The 17,970-nt window shown below is 45.3% G+C and overlaps 1 long non-coding RNA gene across 3 annotated transcripts in view; it reads left to right on the plus strand.

Moving 5' to 3' along the window:
• Positions 1–8,729, plus strand: part of LOC115480437 — a 43,281-nt gene extending 34,552 nt beyond the window's left edge. Inside the window, exon 3 of one of the 3 annotated variants that reach the window (XR_003943822.1) lies at positions 8,123–8,729. This is a non-coding gene — a long non-coding RNA (uncharacterized LOC115480437). The remainder of the gene's footprint in view (positions 1–8,122) is intronic. The other 2 variants (XR_003943824.1, XR_003943823.1) reach the window with 2 other exon arrangements.
• The last annotated feature ends 9,241 nt before the right edge of the window (positions 8,730–17,970 follow it).

Here is a 17,970-nt window from a genome sequence, read left to right on the forward strand (position 1 = left end):
TGACCAGATGACCACTGGAGGGAGTCGGGGATGACCTCCCCTGACTGCCCCAGTGGTCACAAACCCCCTCCCACCACAAAAATATGCCGTTTCACAACTTTTTATGTTCACCCTCAAATGTCATACCCACCTCCCTGGCAGCAGTATGCAGGTCACTGGAGCAGTTATTAGGGGGTGCAGTGGACGTCAGGCAGGTAGACCCAGGCCCATCCCCCCCACCTGTTACACTTGTGCTGGTAAATGGGAGCCCTCCACACCGCCCCCAAACCCACTGTACCCACATGTAGGTGCCCCCCTTCACCCTTAGGGCTATAGTAATGGTGTAGACTTGTGGGCGGTGGGTTTTGAGGGGGATTTGGGGGGCTCAACACCCAAGGGAAGGGTGCTATGCACCTGGGAGCTCTTTTACCTTTTTTTTTGGTTTTGTAAAAGTGCCCCCTAGGGTGCCCGGTTGGTGTCCTGGCATGTGAGGGGGACCAGTGCACTACAAATCCTGGCCCCTCCCACGAACAAATGCCTTGGATTTATTCGTTTTTGAGCTGGGCGCTTTCATTTTCCATTATCGCTGAAAAACAAAAACGCCCAGCTCACACATTGTTGAATAAAACATGGACGTCTATTTTTTTCGAAAATACGGTTCGGTCCGCCTCTTCACGGACCCGTTCTCGGAGATAAACGCCCATGGAGATAGACGTTTTCATTCGATTATGCCCCTCCACGTCTGAAAAGGAGGTTACTATTTTTGGGATTCTTCTTCATCAAATTCTGCCTCATACATGCATTTGTTAAGCTGGCAGTTGCTTGCTTTAGGTGGCCTTATTCTTACATTAGTAACTATTGCCAATTAGTGCCGCTAGTTGGGAGTTGAGTGCCAATTATCAGAGCTGATTGGCGTGTTATTTAAGTTGTGCATGCAATTCAGCCATGCAGCCAAACTAGTGTGCACAGCTTAAGGCACCATTTATAGAATTTGGTCCTCAGTGTAAAATTGTGCACCCAAGTTTATTGAATTAGGGGGTTAGTGGTGGTCATGTTTTTGAGGCTTTTTTCCTTCCATTTTTTCACTGTTGAAAGAAGACATTAGTAGAAGTTGCTTTGATTATGTTTTTGCATGAGCATCACACCACTTTACCACTCTTTATTTTGGGCTCTATGAAATACAGCAGTGCCCATAACGCTGTTTCATTTGGAACAGGGGCGTAGCCAGACTTCGAGGTGAGGAGGGGGCCAGATCCCAAGGTGGGGTGGGCATATTTTGGTCTGCCGCCCTGCCACTTCCCACCCACTGCCGCTGCTGTACATCTTGGCTGGAGGGAGTACCCAACATCCACCAGCTGAAGCACCGCCACCACAAATACCTTGGCTTGCGGGGGGTCCCCAACTCCCGCCAGCTGAAGCCTTCATCCAGTGCTGGTCTCCGGTGCCTCACCACCACTGCATTAACTGCCCTGGTCTCTCTTCCCCTCATATCCGGTAATAGTGAAACTCTCAATTCTTCTAAAAGGAGTGTGCCGGATGTGAGGGGAAGAGAGAGCAGGGCAGGCAATGCGGCAGCACCAGAGACAAGCGCTGGATGAAGGCTTCAGCAGGCGGGGGTTGGAGACCCCCGCCAGCCAAACCTGGGGCCCAGAGCAAATTGGGGGGGCCCAGGCCCCTTGGCCCCACATAGCTAAGCCACTGATTTGAAAGTAAAGCAATCTCTTACTGATGATTCCGCTGTTCACGTCTTCTCATGGAATAAATAAAAGCAGACACTCCAAAGTTTCCTAAAGCAAGTGTAATAATGACTAAACTTACCTATAAATTTGACATTTTGAGCTTACAGCCTGACCTTCATCAGATTTTTGACAATATCTTCCTCATTATAGAACGTTGCGTGCCCACATTTGTACACACAAGGTATAGGAATAAGGTCAGTTGCACGTATAGCTTAATAACGAGTTGATAATTGATGTTAATGAGCAACAATAAGGCTATAAGTAGCCTTAATTGGCACCAATTAGCAGTTACACATGTATCCGCCTTGGTCAGTATTTTATAAGTTGGGCACTCAAATTCCAGAGAACTCAACTTCGAGGGGATGTGGACCTGGCGGGTCGAGGGCACGTCAGGCAGTTGCATGTGCAGGATATAGAATGCTAACATTTACACGCCTAACTTCCTAAAGTTAGGTGCGAACATTTACGCCAGCCATTGAGCTGTAATACGTGTTCGCACCTAAAGTTAGGCACATAAATTTGGACTTAGGTTAGTGTTTTTTAACGGCAATTATGTGGACAACTGCCATTATAGAATTCACACTTGGCACACATCATCCCAACACTCAACTTTAGACAATCTATTTATTTATTTATTTTGGTGCATTTGTACCCCACATTTTCCCACAGGAGCAGGCGCAAGAGTTAAAAATACAATGCAAAAATGACTCAGTTTCAGATTGAGACAGGCAGGGAATGGAACAGTGGAAAACACGGGGTGAAAGACAGGGGCAAAGCAATCGGCAGATAACCATGTACAGTCAGGAAGGGAGAGAGGTTAAACATAGGAGTTGCCAGTGGAATAAGCTTTGGCGAATAAGAATGTTTTTAAAGACTTTTTGAACAGCTGGTGGTCGACTAGTTCTTTTAGTTGTCTCGGCAGAACATTCCAGAATTTTGGACTGATGTAGGGGAAGGACAAAGCAAAAAGGGTCTTGTATTTAACATTCCTGCAGTTGGGATAATGTAGATTGAGGTAGGTCCTTGCAGTTATTAGCGCATTTCTAGAAGGTAGATCGGTATACAGAAATACCCCCTAAATCCATAACACTGTAAATGGAAATGTATATATGCAGTGGTGTGCTGGTAAATGTTTAACAACAGGCTCTCTCCCCGGTCCACATCTGCGCCCCCCCCCCCCCTGTCCACCTCTGCGCCCCTCCCCGTCCACCTCTGCGCCCCCCCCAAATTGCAGAGCTGGTTATAGCCGGGGAGAGAGCCTGGGGGGGGGGCAATCTAATTCATGTTTAATGTGGGATAAAATGCCATAAATAAGTAAATAAAAATAAACTTTTAATGTTGAGCACCTGATTCTCAAAGTGGACATATTCCAAACACTATAATGAAAATAAAATGATTTTTTCTACCTTTGTTGTCTGTTGACTTTGTTTTTCTGATCATGCCGGCCCAGTATCAGATTCTGCTGCTATCTGTCCTCTTAACTCCATTTCCAGGGCTTCCTTTCCATTTATTTCTTTACTTTCCGCCTTTCTTCTTCATTTCTTGCCCTACATCTGTAAGTAAAAGCTGGGTCCTCAGCAGACTTGACTGTCTAGTGGATCCAGCTTCAGCCTATTTTCTCCATCCATGTGCAGTTATTCTCCTCTTTTCCTTTTCCCTCTTCTCATCTCATTCCTCATTCTTCCCTCCCCTCTATCCATATCCAGCATTTCTTCTCTCTCCCTTCCCTCTCCTGCATCCATGTCCAGCAACCCTCCTCTGCCCCATGCCCTGCATCCACCTATGTCCAGCGACCCTCCTCTCCCCCTGCCCTGCCCTCCATGCACCCATGTCCAGCAGCAACCCTCCTCCCCCTGCCCTCCATCCACCCATGTCCAGCGACCCTCCTCTCCCCCATGCCCTGCATCCACCCATGTCCAGCAACCCTCCTCTCCTCTCCCCTGCCCTCCATCGACCATGTCCAGCAAACCTCCTCTTCCCCCTGCCCTCCATCCACCATGTCCAGCAACCCTCCTCTCCCCCCTGCCCTCCATGCTCCATCCACCCATGTCCAGCGACCCTCCTCTCCCCCCTGCACTGCATCCACCCATGTCCAGCAACCCTCCCCTCCCCTGCCCTCCATCCACCCATGTCCAGCAACCCTCCTCTCCCCTGCCCTCCATCCACCCATGTCCAGCGACCCTCCTCTCCCCCCTGTACTGCATCCACCCATGTCCAGCAAACCTCCTCTCCCCTGCCCTCCATCCACCCATCCATGTCCAGCAACCCTCCTCTCCCCTGCCCTCCATCCACCCACCCATGTCCAGCAACCCTCGTCTCCCCCTGCCATCCCCTCCATGATCCACCCATGTCCAGCAACCCTCGTCTCCACCCTGCCCTCCTCCCCTTCATCTGCCTTCTTCGAGCCCCCCCCCCCCCCGCTGCCCCGGTCATCCATCATCCATCTGCCCTCTGCTCCCACCCCGACAGACCTGGTTTCCTTCCTGCGCCGCCGGTGTTGAAGCGAAGGCAGCAGGCTCAGCTGAGTTCCAGCCTTCCGTTCCGTTCTCTTCCCTCGCATCATGGCTCCGCCCTCGCGCAAACAGGAAATACGTCCGAAGAGGGCGGAGCCATGATGCAAGGGAAGAGAACGGAACGGAAGGCTGGAACTCAGCTGAGCCTGCTGCCTTCGCTTCAACACCGGCGCGCCTCGAGGGAAAATAACATTTTTAAAGGCAAGCAGCGGCGCAGGAAGGAAACCAGGTCTGTCGGGGTGGGAGCAGAGGGCAGATGGATGATGGATGACCGGGGCAACGGGGGAGCAGAGGCGAGCCGGCTCGCACTGCCCAACAACTGGCTCGCAAGATGCCAGTAAATTTAACAAGTGGCTCTTGCGAGCCGGTGCGAGCCGGCTCCAGCACACCACTGTAATATGTGTCATGCATTTGAAATACCACCTTTCTGAGGTACAACCAAAGTAGTTTTACATATTTTATTCAGGTACCTTGGGCTCACAATCTAAGTTTTGTACCTAGGGCAATGGAAGGTTTAGCGACTTGCCTATATAAGTCTATATTAGTTTGCTTTTGAACTATTTTGAGTGCCGGATGCCATCTATGCTAGCTGCTTGGAGATGTCAACATCATGTCCAGTTTTTGAGATAAGAGCACCTGGTGGATACATCTAGTTTGAGTTACCATATGGCTCCAGAAAAAGGAGGACGGATTGAGCCAGCCGGGTTTTACTTCCGGCTGGCTCAATTACTTCCATTGAAAGCAATGGAAGTAAAACCCGGCTGGCTCGATCCGTCCTTCTTTTTCTGGAGCCATATGGTAACCCTCATATTATCTACTTGTATACCTTGTATACTAATAGCTTCAGTTTTCACTCCAGTTCTTGAGGGCTGCCAACAGGTCAGGTTTTCAGGGTGTCCTTAATGAGTATAAATGAAGGAGATTGCATGCCTACCCCCTCCATTGTAAACAAAAAATTAAGGTCCCAATAAATTTACAGCGGGTGCTTTCTCACTCAATGCTCAACACTGATCCAAATTTTATAAGACACTTAATAATGAATCACAATTCCATGGTATTGCAGATAACAAACTAACATAACTTCATATCATATCAATCTGAAGTAGACCTCAGTGGTAACTTGTTTCACATAGGAACTCAGTCCTATGGCTTACCTACACCAGTCGGGACTGGTGGTTGGGAGGCGGGAAGTACTGCTGCGCAGACTTGTACGGTCTGTGCCCTGAATAAGGCAGGTGTTACAAATCAAGGTAAGGTTTACACATATGTTTGTCTTGTTGGGCAGACTGGATGGACCGTGCGGGTCTTTTTCTGCCGTCATCTACTATGTTACACCAGCCTTACTCCAAAGATTCTTAATCAACGTCTTTAATTGTTTCAAAATTAGAAAACGTAGAAATGTTTTTGAAACTTTTTTTAGAAAACTGTTTTAGAATGTTTTACTTATCTTAACAGAGAGACCCACAATCAATATGAGTCATGTTTCGCCAGTTGGGCTGCATCAGGGTCTAGTCCTCTGATTCTGAATTAACCTTCCTCCATGATTCCAAAACAGCATCAGCTCTCAGAAACAGAGGACCATACCCTGATGCAGTCCAACTGGCGAAACATGATTCATGTTGGTCGCAGGTCTCTCTGTTAAGATAAGTAAAACAATTGTAAAAGAATTTCCTAAAAATGTGTCAAACAAATTTTCCTCATTTTAATACAGTTAGACTTTGAATAAGAGTCTTTGGAGTAAGACTGATGACGATGTGGGTAAGCCATAGGACTGAGTTCCTATGTGAAATGAGTTACCACTGAGGTCTACTTCAGATTGATATGATATGAAGATATGTTAGTTGTTATCTGCAATACCATGGAATTATGATTCATTATTGTCTTATAAAATTTGGATCAACGTTGAGCATTGGCGTTCTATACCACCTCCATTGTATGCAGATCTCTCTCATTCATATGCATTAGTGATATCCTAAAAACTTGACCTTTGGAAGCCCTAAAGGCAGTGGTGTGCTCACAGGCTCGCAAGAGCCGGTTGTTAAGTTTTTAAGAATTTTAGGAGACGGTTGTTAAAGTAGGGCCCCTCTATGGCTACATTAACAACTGGCTCCCAAATGTGGGCTTGGGCCCCCTGCTGAATTCTCTTTTACTTTGCTGGTGGGGACGCTGAGCCCTGCCAGCCAAGTAAATAGACTGCTGCTGCTCCCCGCTCCTTGTTTCCAGCTCTGAGCAGCAGGCTGGGACTTCTCCAGCATGTGAGAGAAGTTCCAGCATGCTGCTCAGAGCAAGACATTGGGAGTGGTGGCAGTCCATTTATTGGCTGCCAGCAAAGGTATGCCTAGCATGCCCGCATGATGGGAGGGAAGAGAGAGAGGCAAGTGTTGCTCCCCCCCCCCCCCCCCCCACCCGGCCCTTCCAACTGCAGAGCTGGCTACGTCCGGAGAAAGAGCCTGTTGTTAAAAATTTACCAGCACACCCCTGCCTAAAGGACTGAGAGTGAAAACCAGTAACTTATAGGTTTAGCAGCTATAATTGTCCCATTTAATTAGTAAACAAAAATAATAAAAATAAGTATTTTTCTTTTGGTGGGTGGGGTGGAAGGGAGTTCCAGAGGTTTTTTTCCTGCTCAGAATCAACCTTCTTTGGGTTATGGCATTACAAACCTCTCTTTGCAGGTCTCTTGGCCCAGTATTTAGAAGAATTTATGTGGGTAGCAATAGTGCTAATGGCTCTGTCCTAAAATAACCACTAGCTATCTGGATACCGACATTGATTATTGGTGATACCTAGATAGAGGCCGACTAAATTTCAGCTTTATTTATGGATTTGGCACCAAAACTGACCCAAAGTCCACCTCACCCGCCCCCGAATGCCCCCACCCGTGGCACTGTGTCCACCCCTGCTGCTCACAAGTCCCCCCGAGCATCAGTAGGCCTTTCCCAGGCCTACCTTAACAAGCTTGGTGGTCTAGTGACCTCTTCAGGGGCAGGAAAGAACCCCACTCTTTCCTGCCTGTTGCTATACCCGTTGCACCACCACCGTTGCATTGAAATGGCTGCCGAGACTTCCCTCACAAGACTGCCACAGGACATCCCGGCAGTACCGGTGCCAATCTCAATATGGCTGTTGGGACTTCCTGCGGCAGTTTTTCAAGGCTGCCGCAAGAATTCTTGGCAGCCATTTGAAAACAATGGCAGTGGCAGCAACAGGCAGAGCTGTGGGCAGGAAAGAGTGGGCTTTTCCTGCCCCTGAACAGGCCACTAGACCACCAAAGCTTGTTAAGGTAGGCCTGTGGAGGGCTACAGATGCTCGGGGTGGGGCTGAAAGGTGGCAGTGACAGCCCACAGAGATCTGTTCTCAATCAAGGGAGGGGGGCACAGGGGATCGCATCTTCCACTGGGTGGGGGTGGTCATGGCGGGAGTGCAGGCACAACTTTTCAGTTTTGGTTCTGGCCAAAACTGAGCCACGAATTTTGGACACAGATTCAGTTTTGGCTGAAACCAAAACCACTGGTTTCAGTCGGCCTCTATGCCTGGGTAGCTCCCAACAGCCCAGCAACTGCCTGGTTATTCAGTGCCGGTACATGAATAGAGGCCAGGCTGACTATCCAGGTCTAATTCAGCCAGCAGCAGCCAGTATTTAAAGAAACACCCACTGCTTCTAGCTGAATATTGCCCCCATAATTTACATGTCTAAGCAGAAATAGTCAGCCTTTAGGTAGGTGCACAAAAAGCAGTATAACTTGAATCGCCTAATTTGGACGTTCCAAGTTATATGTGTATATTGAGCAGTTCTGTCTAATCAGATAGCACTGATGAATATATGTATAAATTTCAAACTGAATATTGACCTGGGTTTTTTTCTTCACTTTTATCTCCCACTTCACTTAGCCCATTCATTGCCACGTCAATCCTTGCACCAAAGTTCCTTCTGGAAGACTGCTTCATAGCTGTTAGGTTTGATTACTGTTTGCGGTAACTGGTAACTTCCTCCTTTCAGTGGCCATAAACGCTCAACTGCAGCATCCCCAGCCAGCCTGGGGAAAGGAAGACCTGATCCAAGAATCAAACCCAGCTTCTCAGGATGGCAGTGTACACACTGCCACCGGGTCAACCCCTGTCCAGTTTCTTCTTGGAAACCTCAAAGTTCCTTCAGTCAGATCTAAAGCGAGCGCATTCCAGAACCTTGTCCCCATGGAAGAAATAATGTATCCTTGTGTATCGTGTGTGCAATAAAAGATCTCTTACGTGCTCATACAATATTATCATGCTCCTCTTTTCTTAGATCAAATGAGATGAGACGTTATTCTTCTCCAAACCATTGGAAGTACCCAGGGTATGGTTCCAGCAGCTCTGATTGAATTGCCTAGCGTCATCAGTAGAAAGCCCTCCAGTTCTGTGTATGTAGTAGATGGTTGATAGAAAGCAAAAAGCATTTTCTATTTTGCCCTTTTATGCTAAATACTGCCATATTTTGCAAATAAATTATCAAATTATTCTTTTTGGTCTGTGTTGCTTTATTCAATTGCATTTTACTTCCATGGGGTGTGCAAAATGAGACAAAAGAAACAGAATCCTTTAATGAGAAATGAGTGTCCTGGGTAGCAGTGAGAATAAAGCAAGTGATCAGTTTAAACGTGGGAGCCAAAAACAGTGGTTAGTAGGGAAAAGAATGATGAATGTAAATAATTATTCTGCATCTCAACGCATTGATTCTAATATTACATAAACTAGTGTGTTTGTCCACTTGAATGTACAGAAATAAAGGTCAATGAAAAACAAAGCAGAATGTAAGGTTATCCTTTTTTTATTGGACTAAATACATGTTTTAACTAGCTTCCAGGAATTTAAATTTCATATTGGGATAGAATCAGCAAAATATGGCAATACTAGACAATATAAGTGAATCATAAAAGCATTTCAATAATAGTCTGAAGAGGAAAACATGGGAGAGGGGAGGTTGAGATGGATGGATAATCAAAGAATTGTATGGGTTATATAACGTAGTAACCAAGATCTTTGCTCAGTCCTTTCTTGTTAGTTTCAAAATACCTTGATTATTCCTTATCATCCTTCTAGATCAGTCCAGACAAGTGGATTGCGCCATCCAACCAGCAGAAGGAGGCAGAGAGCACTGAATTCCAGTGATGTCATCACCAGTATAGGAACTGGTACAATCTGACCTGCGGGTCCCAGATGATTTGGTGGCATTATGGGCCCCATGGAAGCATTGCTAGGCGGTGATAAGGGGCTGATGCCATGTCTCCTCTGTTGTTCCCCCACCCCTATCTCTTTACACTTCCTGGATCTCTTGCTATCACTCTCAAACAAAAAAAAACAAAAAAAAGAGGACATGGGAATTTGAACTAGAGAGACAGTAGGGGGCATCTTTGGGGCTGCCATCAGTAATATTTTTTTCTTTCAGATTTATCTCAAGGTGAGGTACATTCAGCTTTAATTAGTTGTAGAAGCCTCAGGGAGGGTCAATAAAACTGAAGGTGTGGCATGTTGGAGAGGGGAAGGAGGTGTAGGGTTTGTAGAGCTCACAGTTGGCTCCATCGTCCGTACTTGTCATAGGGATAGATAGGGTGGGGCAGGCTGCACTGGAATTTCAGTTTCTTCAGGCCATGAAGATCATATGATCTGCACTGGGGCTGCTACTTCCATGATTCCTTCAAATTTCCTGCCGGGGAAACCGCAGCCATTTTGTCAAATGGCTATATATCTTCTATATGGTATAACCAGAGGGGGGAGGGGTCAATTCCTGAGATGGAAGCACTACCCACTGGACAAGGAGAATTCACAAACTTTGGGGGGGAGACATTTAATTTCTGACCTGTGACCTGTGCCCCATTTAAGCCAGCATTTGATGTTGGAGGTCACAAGCTGGTTGCAAAGAACCCTATCCTCTTAACTTGGTACACAGATGTCTATAGTGGGGGAGGGGGACTCCAGAGTCCCACCCTGCAGAGGTTAGAGGTCCTAAGCACCACAGCTGTCAGGCTCTGGGCAAGAGGATGTTCGAGGTTCCACCCTACCTACCTCAGCATTGGAGGATGGTTGACACTTGGAAAAGGACAAGTGGGACTCTCCCCTTTGGAAAGCTTCTCCCCCAAATATATATAATGTATCATGAAAACTACATAATGTAGATTGTCTTTCCCATGTGGGTCCTTTGATATATGGTGGCACAATTTGCAGTGGAGCATTGCAGGGACTTAATTTCACTAGTATTTGCTTCAGAATAGATACTTATTGAAAGGAGCAGGTAATTTCTGTTTCAGTAATTCATCCTCTATAAATAGTTACTATGGGTCTTTTATGATATTTATCTGTGTTTTTCCAGCTCTAGATTATATGTTGCTACAAGGGATATTCTTTTTGTGGGTCTCTTTGTTTCTGCAATAGATTTACCCTGGGTGTTAAGTTGCTCTGGGTGATTTTATGATTGCAGGCCTTTTGAGGTGTTCGTCCCTGTCTCTGGGAGTTTATTTCATAAAGGAAAACATAGATGCCTATGTGCCTTTATAAAATGGGCTCCCAAAACTGTCCCCAAGAGCACACAAATTCTCATCCACAAATTTGCACCCCCTGTAAGGTGTGTGTGTACTCTGTGTATATGCACATATGTTATAAAGTGTTAATGTACCACGCAACGCCACCTCAGTTCTGCTCAGGCAACATGTCTGGGAATGCCTATATGTGGTCTGTACAAAATTACATGCATGATCTTGTTGGCATTCATAATCGATGCACACATATTCATCTGTACAATTTTGTAATATCCATTCCTTATCATCAATGCCAGACTAGTTAGACAAGTGAGTTATATCCCCCTGCCAGCAGATGGAGACAGAGATAAAAAAAAAAAAATCAAAGCTGACTTCTTTTCTCTTATAGTAAGGCTGTTGCTGCCTTCAGCTTCTCAGTGTCTCTCTGTTAAGCAGATGGTGCAGACCTGTGACCTGGTGCAGCAACTATGAATAGGCTGCCCCCAAAAAGCTATAGGTCCAGATTCCTAAGGGGTGCTCTGGGTAGCAGTCCTCTGGGGCTGATTTCCCTCCCCCTCTTTGGAGCAGACTCAATTGGGGGTCTAAATTCCCACACCAATAGTTCCAGTTCAGGGTGAAACCTGCTGACTTTTCTTTCTTGGTGGGTCCCATGCAAAAATATTTTGCAAATTGTCCTCCGTCCATATTTAATGGAAAAAATCTGTAGGTTAACGTTTAAACAAACCCGTTAACATGCATTAAGTGATAGCACAGGTGTTAATGTGTTAAAGATAGGTGCTACCCCAATACACATGAAGTAAATAGGCATCTGAGAGAGTTTCTGGGAAATCACAAGAAAGTTAGACCTGAGGACCTCTGGTCTTTTTGCCTAACCAACTAATCATTATGTAGAAAAACAAGGGCTTAGAGAACAGGAAGTATAAAAGAAAAAAATAAGCTTCAGGTTCTCACCTTTTCATGATCACTTTATCCTTTTAAGAATTTGAGATGTCCTATGTATGTCCACAGTCACAAAAATTCAAGGAGGAACAGTATTCTAATGGAGGAGTAGCCTAATGGTTAGTGCAGTGGGCTTTGATCCTGGTGACCCAGGTTCAATTCCCACTGTAGCTCCTTGTGACCCTGGGCAAGTCACTTAACTCTCCATTGCCTCAAGTAGAAAAAACTGAGATTGTGAGCCCACTAGGGACAGAAAAAGTACCTGCACATAATGTATACAGTGCTGCGTAGCTACGTGGGGCCTGAGGGGGCCTGGGCCCCCGTCGATTTCGTCCTGGACCCCCCCTCCCGACGACCCTCTTGACCCCCCCCGCGAACCTTGACCCCGCCGTGAACCCTCCCCCGCCGCCACCTACCTTCGCTTTTGCTGGTGGGGGACCCCAATCCCCGCCAACCGACGTCCTCTTCGTCCTGCAGTCAAAAAAGTCTTCATTCTGTTGCATGCTGCTATCCTGCACATTGTACGTGCAGGACGTCAGCATGCAACAGAATCAAGACTTTTTTGACTGCAGGATGAAGAGTCGGCTGGCGGGGATTGGGGTCCTCCGCCAGCAAAACCGAAGGTAGGCGACAGCGGGGGAGGGTTCGCGGCGGGAGGGGGGGTCGAGAGGGCTGGAGGTCGTGAAAAGTGGCGGCGGGTCGGCAAGGGGGAGTCGGCAATGGTGGGGGAGGGGGGTCAGCGGCACCGGGGGGGGGGGCTAAAATGTGCCCCCTCACCTCAGGCTCTGGACCCCCCTCCTACTGAAGTCTGGGTACGCCCCTGCTGCATACATCTAGTAGTGCTATAGAAATTAGTAGTAGTAGATATCTGGATAAATGGCAGCCGTTATCTGAATATTTGCCTTAGCTACTGCTATCTGTGGACACTCTTTGTATAGCTGTGACCTGGAATTTATCTAGGAAGCAGAAATATTCAGTCCAGTCTCTGAATTTCTATCCAGATGACATTAGGTAAGATAAAAAGTGGTATTACTGCTAGGGATCGACCTATCATATAGGAGCAATCATTCCTCATATGACAGGGTAACTCCTAATGGTAGTACCATGACACTATCACTAAGGGTCATAAGCTCCATTTTGAACCTCAGAAGCTCTGGAGCAGGAGCAGAGAGGGACCACTCCTAACCCACTAAACTTACCAGGGTGAACTCAGGATAGGTCCTGGGACGCATCAGGGGGTGGGCATGGGTGGGGTGGCTGGCCGGGGGTGAATCTGGCCAGAGGTTTCCTGTGGAGTAGGTCTGATGTTGGGAAGGGGCTTCATTGTGGGTTACTGTGCATGGGGGGGGGGGGGCTTTGATTGAAGAGGGTTACAGTCACAGGATGGGTGTTTAGTTGGAGGGGTTACTTTTGGAGGTGGGCTTGGATTATAGTCTGGGATTTTCGTAGTTGTTCAGCCTGGGCCCCACGTTACATGCATTGGCAGATAACACAGATGCACCCACTCTAGCTGCCAATGCGTGAAACATAGGGCCTGTGTGGTAAATGCAGAGTAGATGCTGGATGCACCCCCCCCCCCCCAAAATTTACTGCACCTTAAACTTTCTACTTAAGGTGTTGTATGTGCAAAACCTTACCACGCTTTAGTACACAGACCCCTATGTATCTGCTTAATTTTGTGAACCATTTGTGCCCTTTTTTGGTGGTGGGGGGGCAGACAGTATGAAAAATAAATGAACAAACAAATAAATAAAATCATAGCCTGCCAAGAATCCAATTTTCTCTAGGAGCAACAACAGTTACTGGCCTCTGCACTGATATTAATGAATTAACGAACTACAGACCAGTAGCTTCCATTCCCTTAATCACTAAAATAACAGAAGGCATGGTGACCAAACAACTCACTGAATATCTAAACAAATTCTCAATATTACACGACTCCCAGTCAGGATTTCGCTCTAAACACAGTACTGAAACCGTACTAGTTACACTCACAACCAAATTCAAACAACTGATAGCAAACGGAAATAACATACTACTGTTACAATTCGACATGCCAAGCGCATTTGACATGGTTGACCATGGAATTTTATTACACATCCTTGAATACTTCGGAATCGGAGGTAAAGTCCTCAAGTGGTTTAAGGGGTTCCTAACCACACGCTCATACCAAGTGACTTCAAATTTGACCACTTCAGCTACATGGACGCCTGTATGCGGAGTTCCACAGGGATCCCCCCTCTCACCGATCATTTTCAACCTAATAATGATACCCTTGGCCAAACTATTATCGAATCAGAACTTAAATCCATTCATATACGCTGACGACGTAACGATCTTCATCCCATTCAAACAAGATCTAAGAGAAATCTCCAACGAAATCAAGCAAAGCCTACATATCATGAATTCCTGGGCAGATGCATTTCAGTTGAAACTCAATGCAGAAAAAACTAGTACTCACCTCACAATACAATAAGAACAAATTTACCACCATCAACACACCTAAACTAAATCTACCAGTCTCGGACACCCTAAAAATTCTTGGAGTCACTATTGATCGACACCTGACACTTGAGAACCATGCGAAAAACATAACTAAAAAGATGTTTCACTCAATGTGGAAACTAAAAAGAATCAAACCATACTTTCCAAGGACTGTCTTCCGCAATCTGGTACAATCACTAGTACTCAGTCATCTGGACTACTGTAATTCACTTTACGCTGGCTGCAAAGAGCAAATACTTAAAAAACTCCAGACTGCCCAGAACACAGCAGCCAGACTAATGTTCGGCAAACCAAAATACGAAAGCGCGAAACCTCTACGTGAAAAACTACACTGGCTCCCACTTAAAGAACGGATCACATTCAAGCTTTGCACCCTAGTCCATAAAATCATCCATGGTGACGCCCCAGCTTACATGTCGGACCTAATAGACCTACCACCCAGTAACGCAAAAAAATCTTCTCGCACATTCCTCAATCTTCATCCTCCTAAGTGCAAAGGCCTGAAATACAAACTAATGCACTCATCTACCTTCTCCTACATGAGTACGCAGTTCTGGAACGCGTTGCCACGTCACCTGAAAACGGTCTATGAATTTACCAACTTCCGTAAAGCATTAAAAACTTATCTCTTTGACAAGATATATCACAATGATCAACACATGTAACTGTACAACCTTAATACATCCAGCATTATCTTATAATGCCTTTTGCTCTTACACTATCATGTATTTCATCTCCATGTAACCCAAAACACTCTGTAAAACCAAATGTATACTCTCTTCTATTTCAGTATGCATGACGAATTGTAAGCCACATTGAGCCTGCAAAGAGGTGGGATAATGTGGGATACAAATGTAACAAATAAATAAATAAATATTTGTTAATGAAGTTTCGGAAATGATCTTTCTTGAATGTGTTGGGTAAATAAACTTAAAACTTCTCAACCAAAAGTAGGGAATAAGACCAACAACATATGCATATGGATCAGGGAAGAAAACGAGACAACACATTATGGGGGGGGGGGGGGAGTAGCGCCATATTTAGCCCATTGGCCCACCCAGTGGCAGTGCCTCACTCCCCTCTCTCCCTCTACTCTGGTGGCCTGGAATGTGCCCCTCCCTGGTGTACCTTAGTGATGTCCCCTGCAACTCATTTTCACTGCCTGTGTGGCCCCAAAGGCTTTCCCTCCACCACATCCCACCCTCAGTGACATCACTTCCTGTTTCCTCACTGGTGGGATGCGGCAGAGAGAAAGCCTGCTGGGCCATACAAGGCAGAGAAAGTGAGTTGTCGCAGTCACCAGAGATGCTGATGAGGTACATTGAGGAGGGGCAGCTACTGGTATGTGTGTGGGGCAGGGGGGGTTGAATGGAAGATTAAAAACCCTACATTTTATATATCTACTAGTAAAAGAGGCCCGTTTCAGAGCAAATGAAACGGGCGCTAGCAAGGTTTTCGTTGCCAACCCCCCCCCCCTCCCTCCCTCCCTCCCTCCCTGGCCAACCCCTTCGTTGTTCTGCCATTGTTCCGCCCTCGAGGGCGGGGCCCGGAGCCATTTTGGTGGTTTCACCACCACGAACCTTCGAACCTTTTTGAAGGAAGTCAGAGCTTGGCTTCACTGACATCAGTGTCCTCAGAACGTTGAGGGTGAGTTTTATTATAGTAGATGGGGGTGGGGAGGGAGGACTGGGCCCATCCATAATACCAGGACTGGTTATGCCATTGCTTTTGTGGCCACTGGAAGTTATCCAGATATGACTGATATTCAGTACCAGTACCTGGGTCACTCAGTGGGCATAGGACTGGTATTTCTGAGGTCCTACTTGCCCATTTAGGGCCTCTTTTATGAAACCACACTAGCGATTCCTTCACAAGGATTATGATGGAGCCCAATGGGCTGCGGAACATTTGCTGCACTGGGAATCACTAGCGTGATTTAGTAAAAGAGGCCCTTAGTTATCTGGCCACAGGCACTGACTGTGGGCAGTGTTTGGATAATTTCCAGGTCCAGCCTGACTCTGTCCCCAGATTGCCCCAGTACTAACTCACTAATGCTGTGGCTGTCAGACCTGAGGTTCAGCATTTCACTCATATTAAGTGCCACTGAAAATCAGCGCCCTCACTACTCGGTTAAATCGTGCTGAATATCGGCCCCTATATTTTCAAACATATGCACATTGTTTTCACAGTAAAAAGTACCCACAGAAAATTCTAGAGATGCAAATCTCATGGGACTTTGCATTTATTTACTTATTTGTAAATTTTATAACCCTCTAAGCTACAGAGTGTCCATCTTGTCTTATGTAACAAGGATGCAGTACAATACACTTAAACATTTAAAAAATAAAAAGCCAAAACCACTCTGATAAAACAGTATGATAAATCTCAGAGGTAACCTTTCAAATGTCTGAATAAAATAGATAATAATAATATGGCTCTTATATCCCATTAAATTAGCAGTTCAAAGCGGGTAATACAAGATAAACATAAACAAGGCTAATAAAAATAAGAAATTAATCCAGATCAAAAAATGTTTTTAAAAGATACGTTTTCAGGTTTTTACGGAAACTGTAACATGAAAGGGAAGCACGTATGTGCAGTGGTAAAGAAACAGTCCTCACAAGACAATCTTTCAGCGAAATCAAGTATGAAATACTCTAAGCAAGCTGAAGTTTCAACAAATTTCAACTCCAATAATGTGAAAATAAAATCTAATCACCATGAGCCAATCCTGTCTGAAGTGATTCAAGTTAATATAGTGGAGAAAAGGACCTCAGTAGTCTACGCGTGGCAGCAGAACGGATATTATTCTCAATGCCAGCTTCTTCAAGACTCCGCCATTATCATCGGTCAAAAAACTCCACTTGTTTATTTATTAAATCAATAATCACTCCATAAATCTTGTTGATATTACTAAATAATTGTAACTCTCTACGGCACTTCACTTCTTTTTTTTTTTGTTTATTTACTTTTTTTTATTGATTTTCAATACAAAGGTAAAACAAGAGCTCGCAACCTAATGACAAAGCAACAATTTTCAATACAAGGCACAATAGGAGCTCATTGTCAAGAAACAGGAAACAATTCCAAAATTAGGATAGAGAAAGGAGGGAGGGAAAAAGGAGGAGAGGAAGAGGGGAAAAAAAGGAGGATAAACTACAGAACATGAAGCATGCATAAGCCATAAGATACACCAAGTTTAGTAATCATCACTTTACATCGTTAAATAAGATAGAAGTGGAAGCCATTTTTCCCTATACAAGGCAAAACGAAATGATTTCTTTGCAAGGTATGTTTCGTATTTATAAGCTTGAAACAATAAGTTCCACCATTCTTGCTAAGTGACTTGATATAAAGACTTCCAATGCGAAAAGATTACTTTCAGAGCTAAAGATGTCACGGTGTTGACAAGGATACATTCATTGGGAATTCAGTAAGCTTTTAAAGCACTGATCTTTAAGTATCACAAATTTAAAAGTTATTGAGCCAGGAAGGTAGAAAATGTCTACCAGTTGTGGACAAATTTCTTTCCAATAATTTTGAATACACACACAGTCAAATATAAGGTGCTTAATATTACCTATTTGAGATTGACAAGACCAACATAAGCTAGATAGAGTTAGAGGGAACAATAACATGCATTCGATAAGGCGTCTACAAAGTTCTATGCATAAAGAAATACAAAGACTGTATCATTGATGAAGCGTTAGAGCATCTAAAGAGGGAATTCCATAACTGCTCCTATAGTTTATCTGAAATAGGCTGCTGAATGTCTTCCTCCCA

Source organism: Microcaecilia unicolor, chromosome 11 (genome assembly GCF_901765095.1).
Source record: "Microcaecilia unicolor chromosome 11, aMicUni1.1, whole genome shotgun sequence".
Lineage (NCBI taxonomy): Eukaryota > Metazoa > Chordata > Amphibia > Gymnophiona > Siphonopidae > Microcaecilia > Microcaecilia unicolor.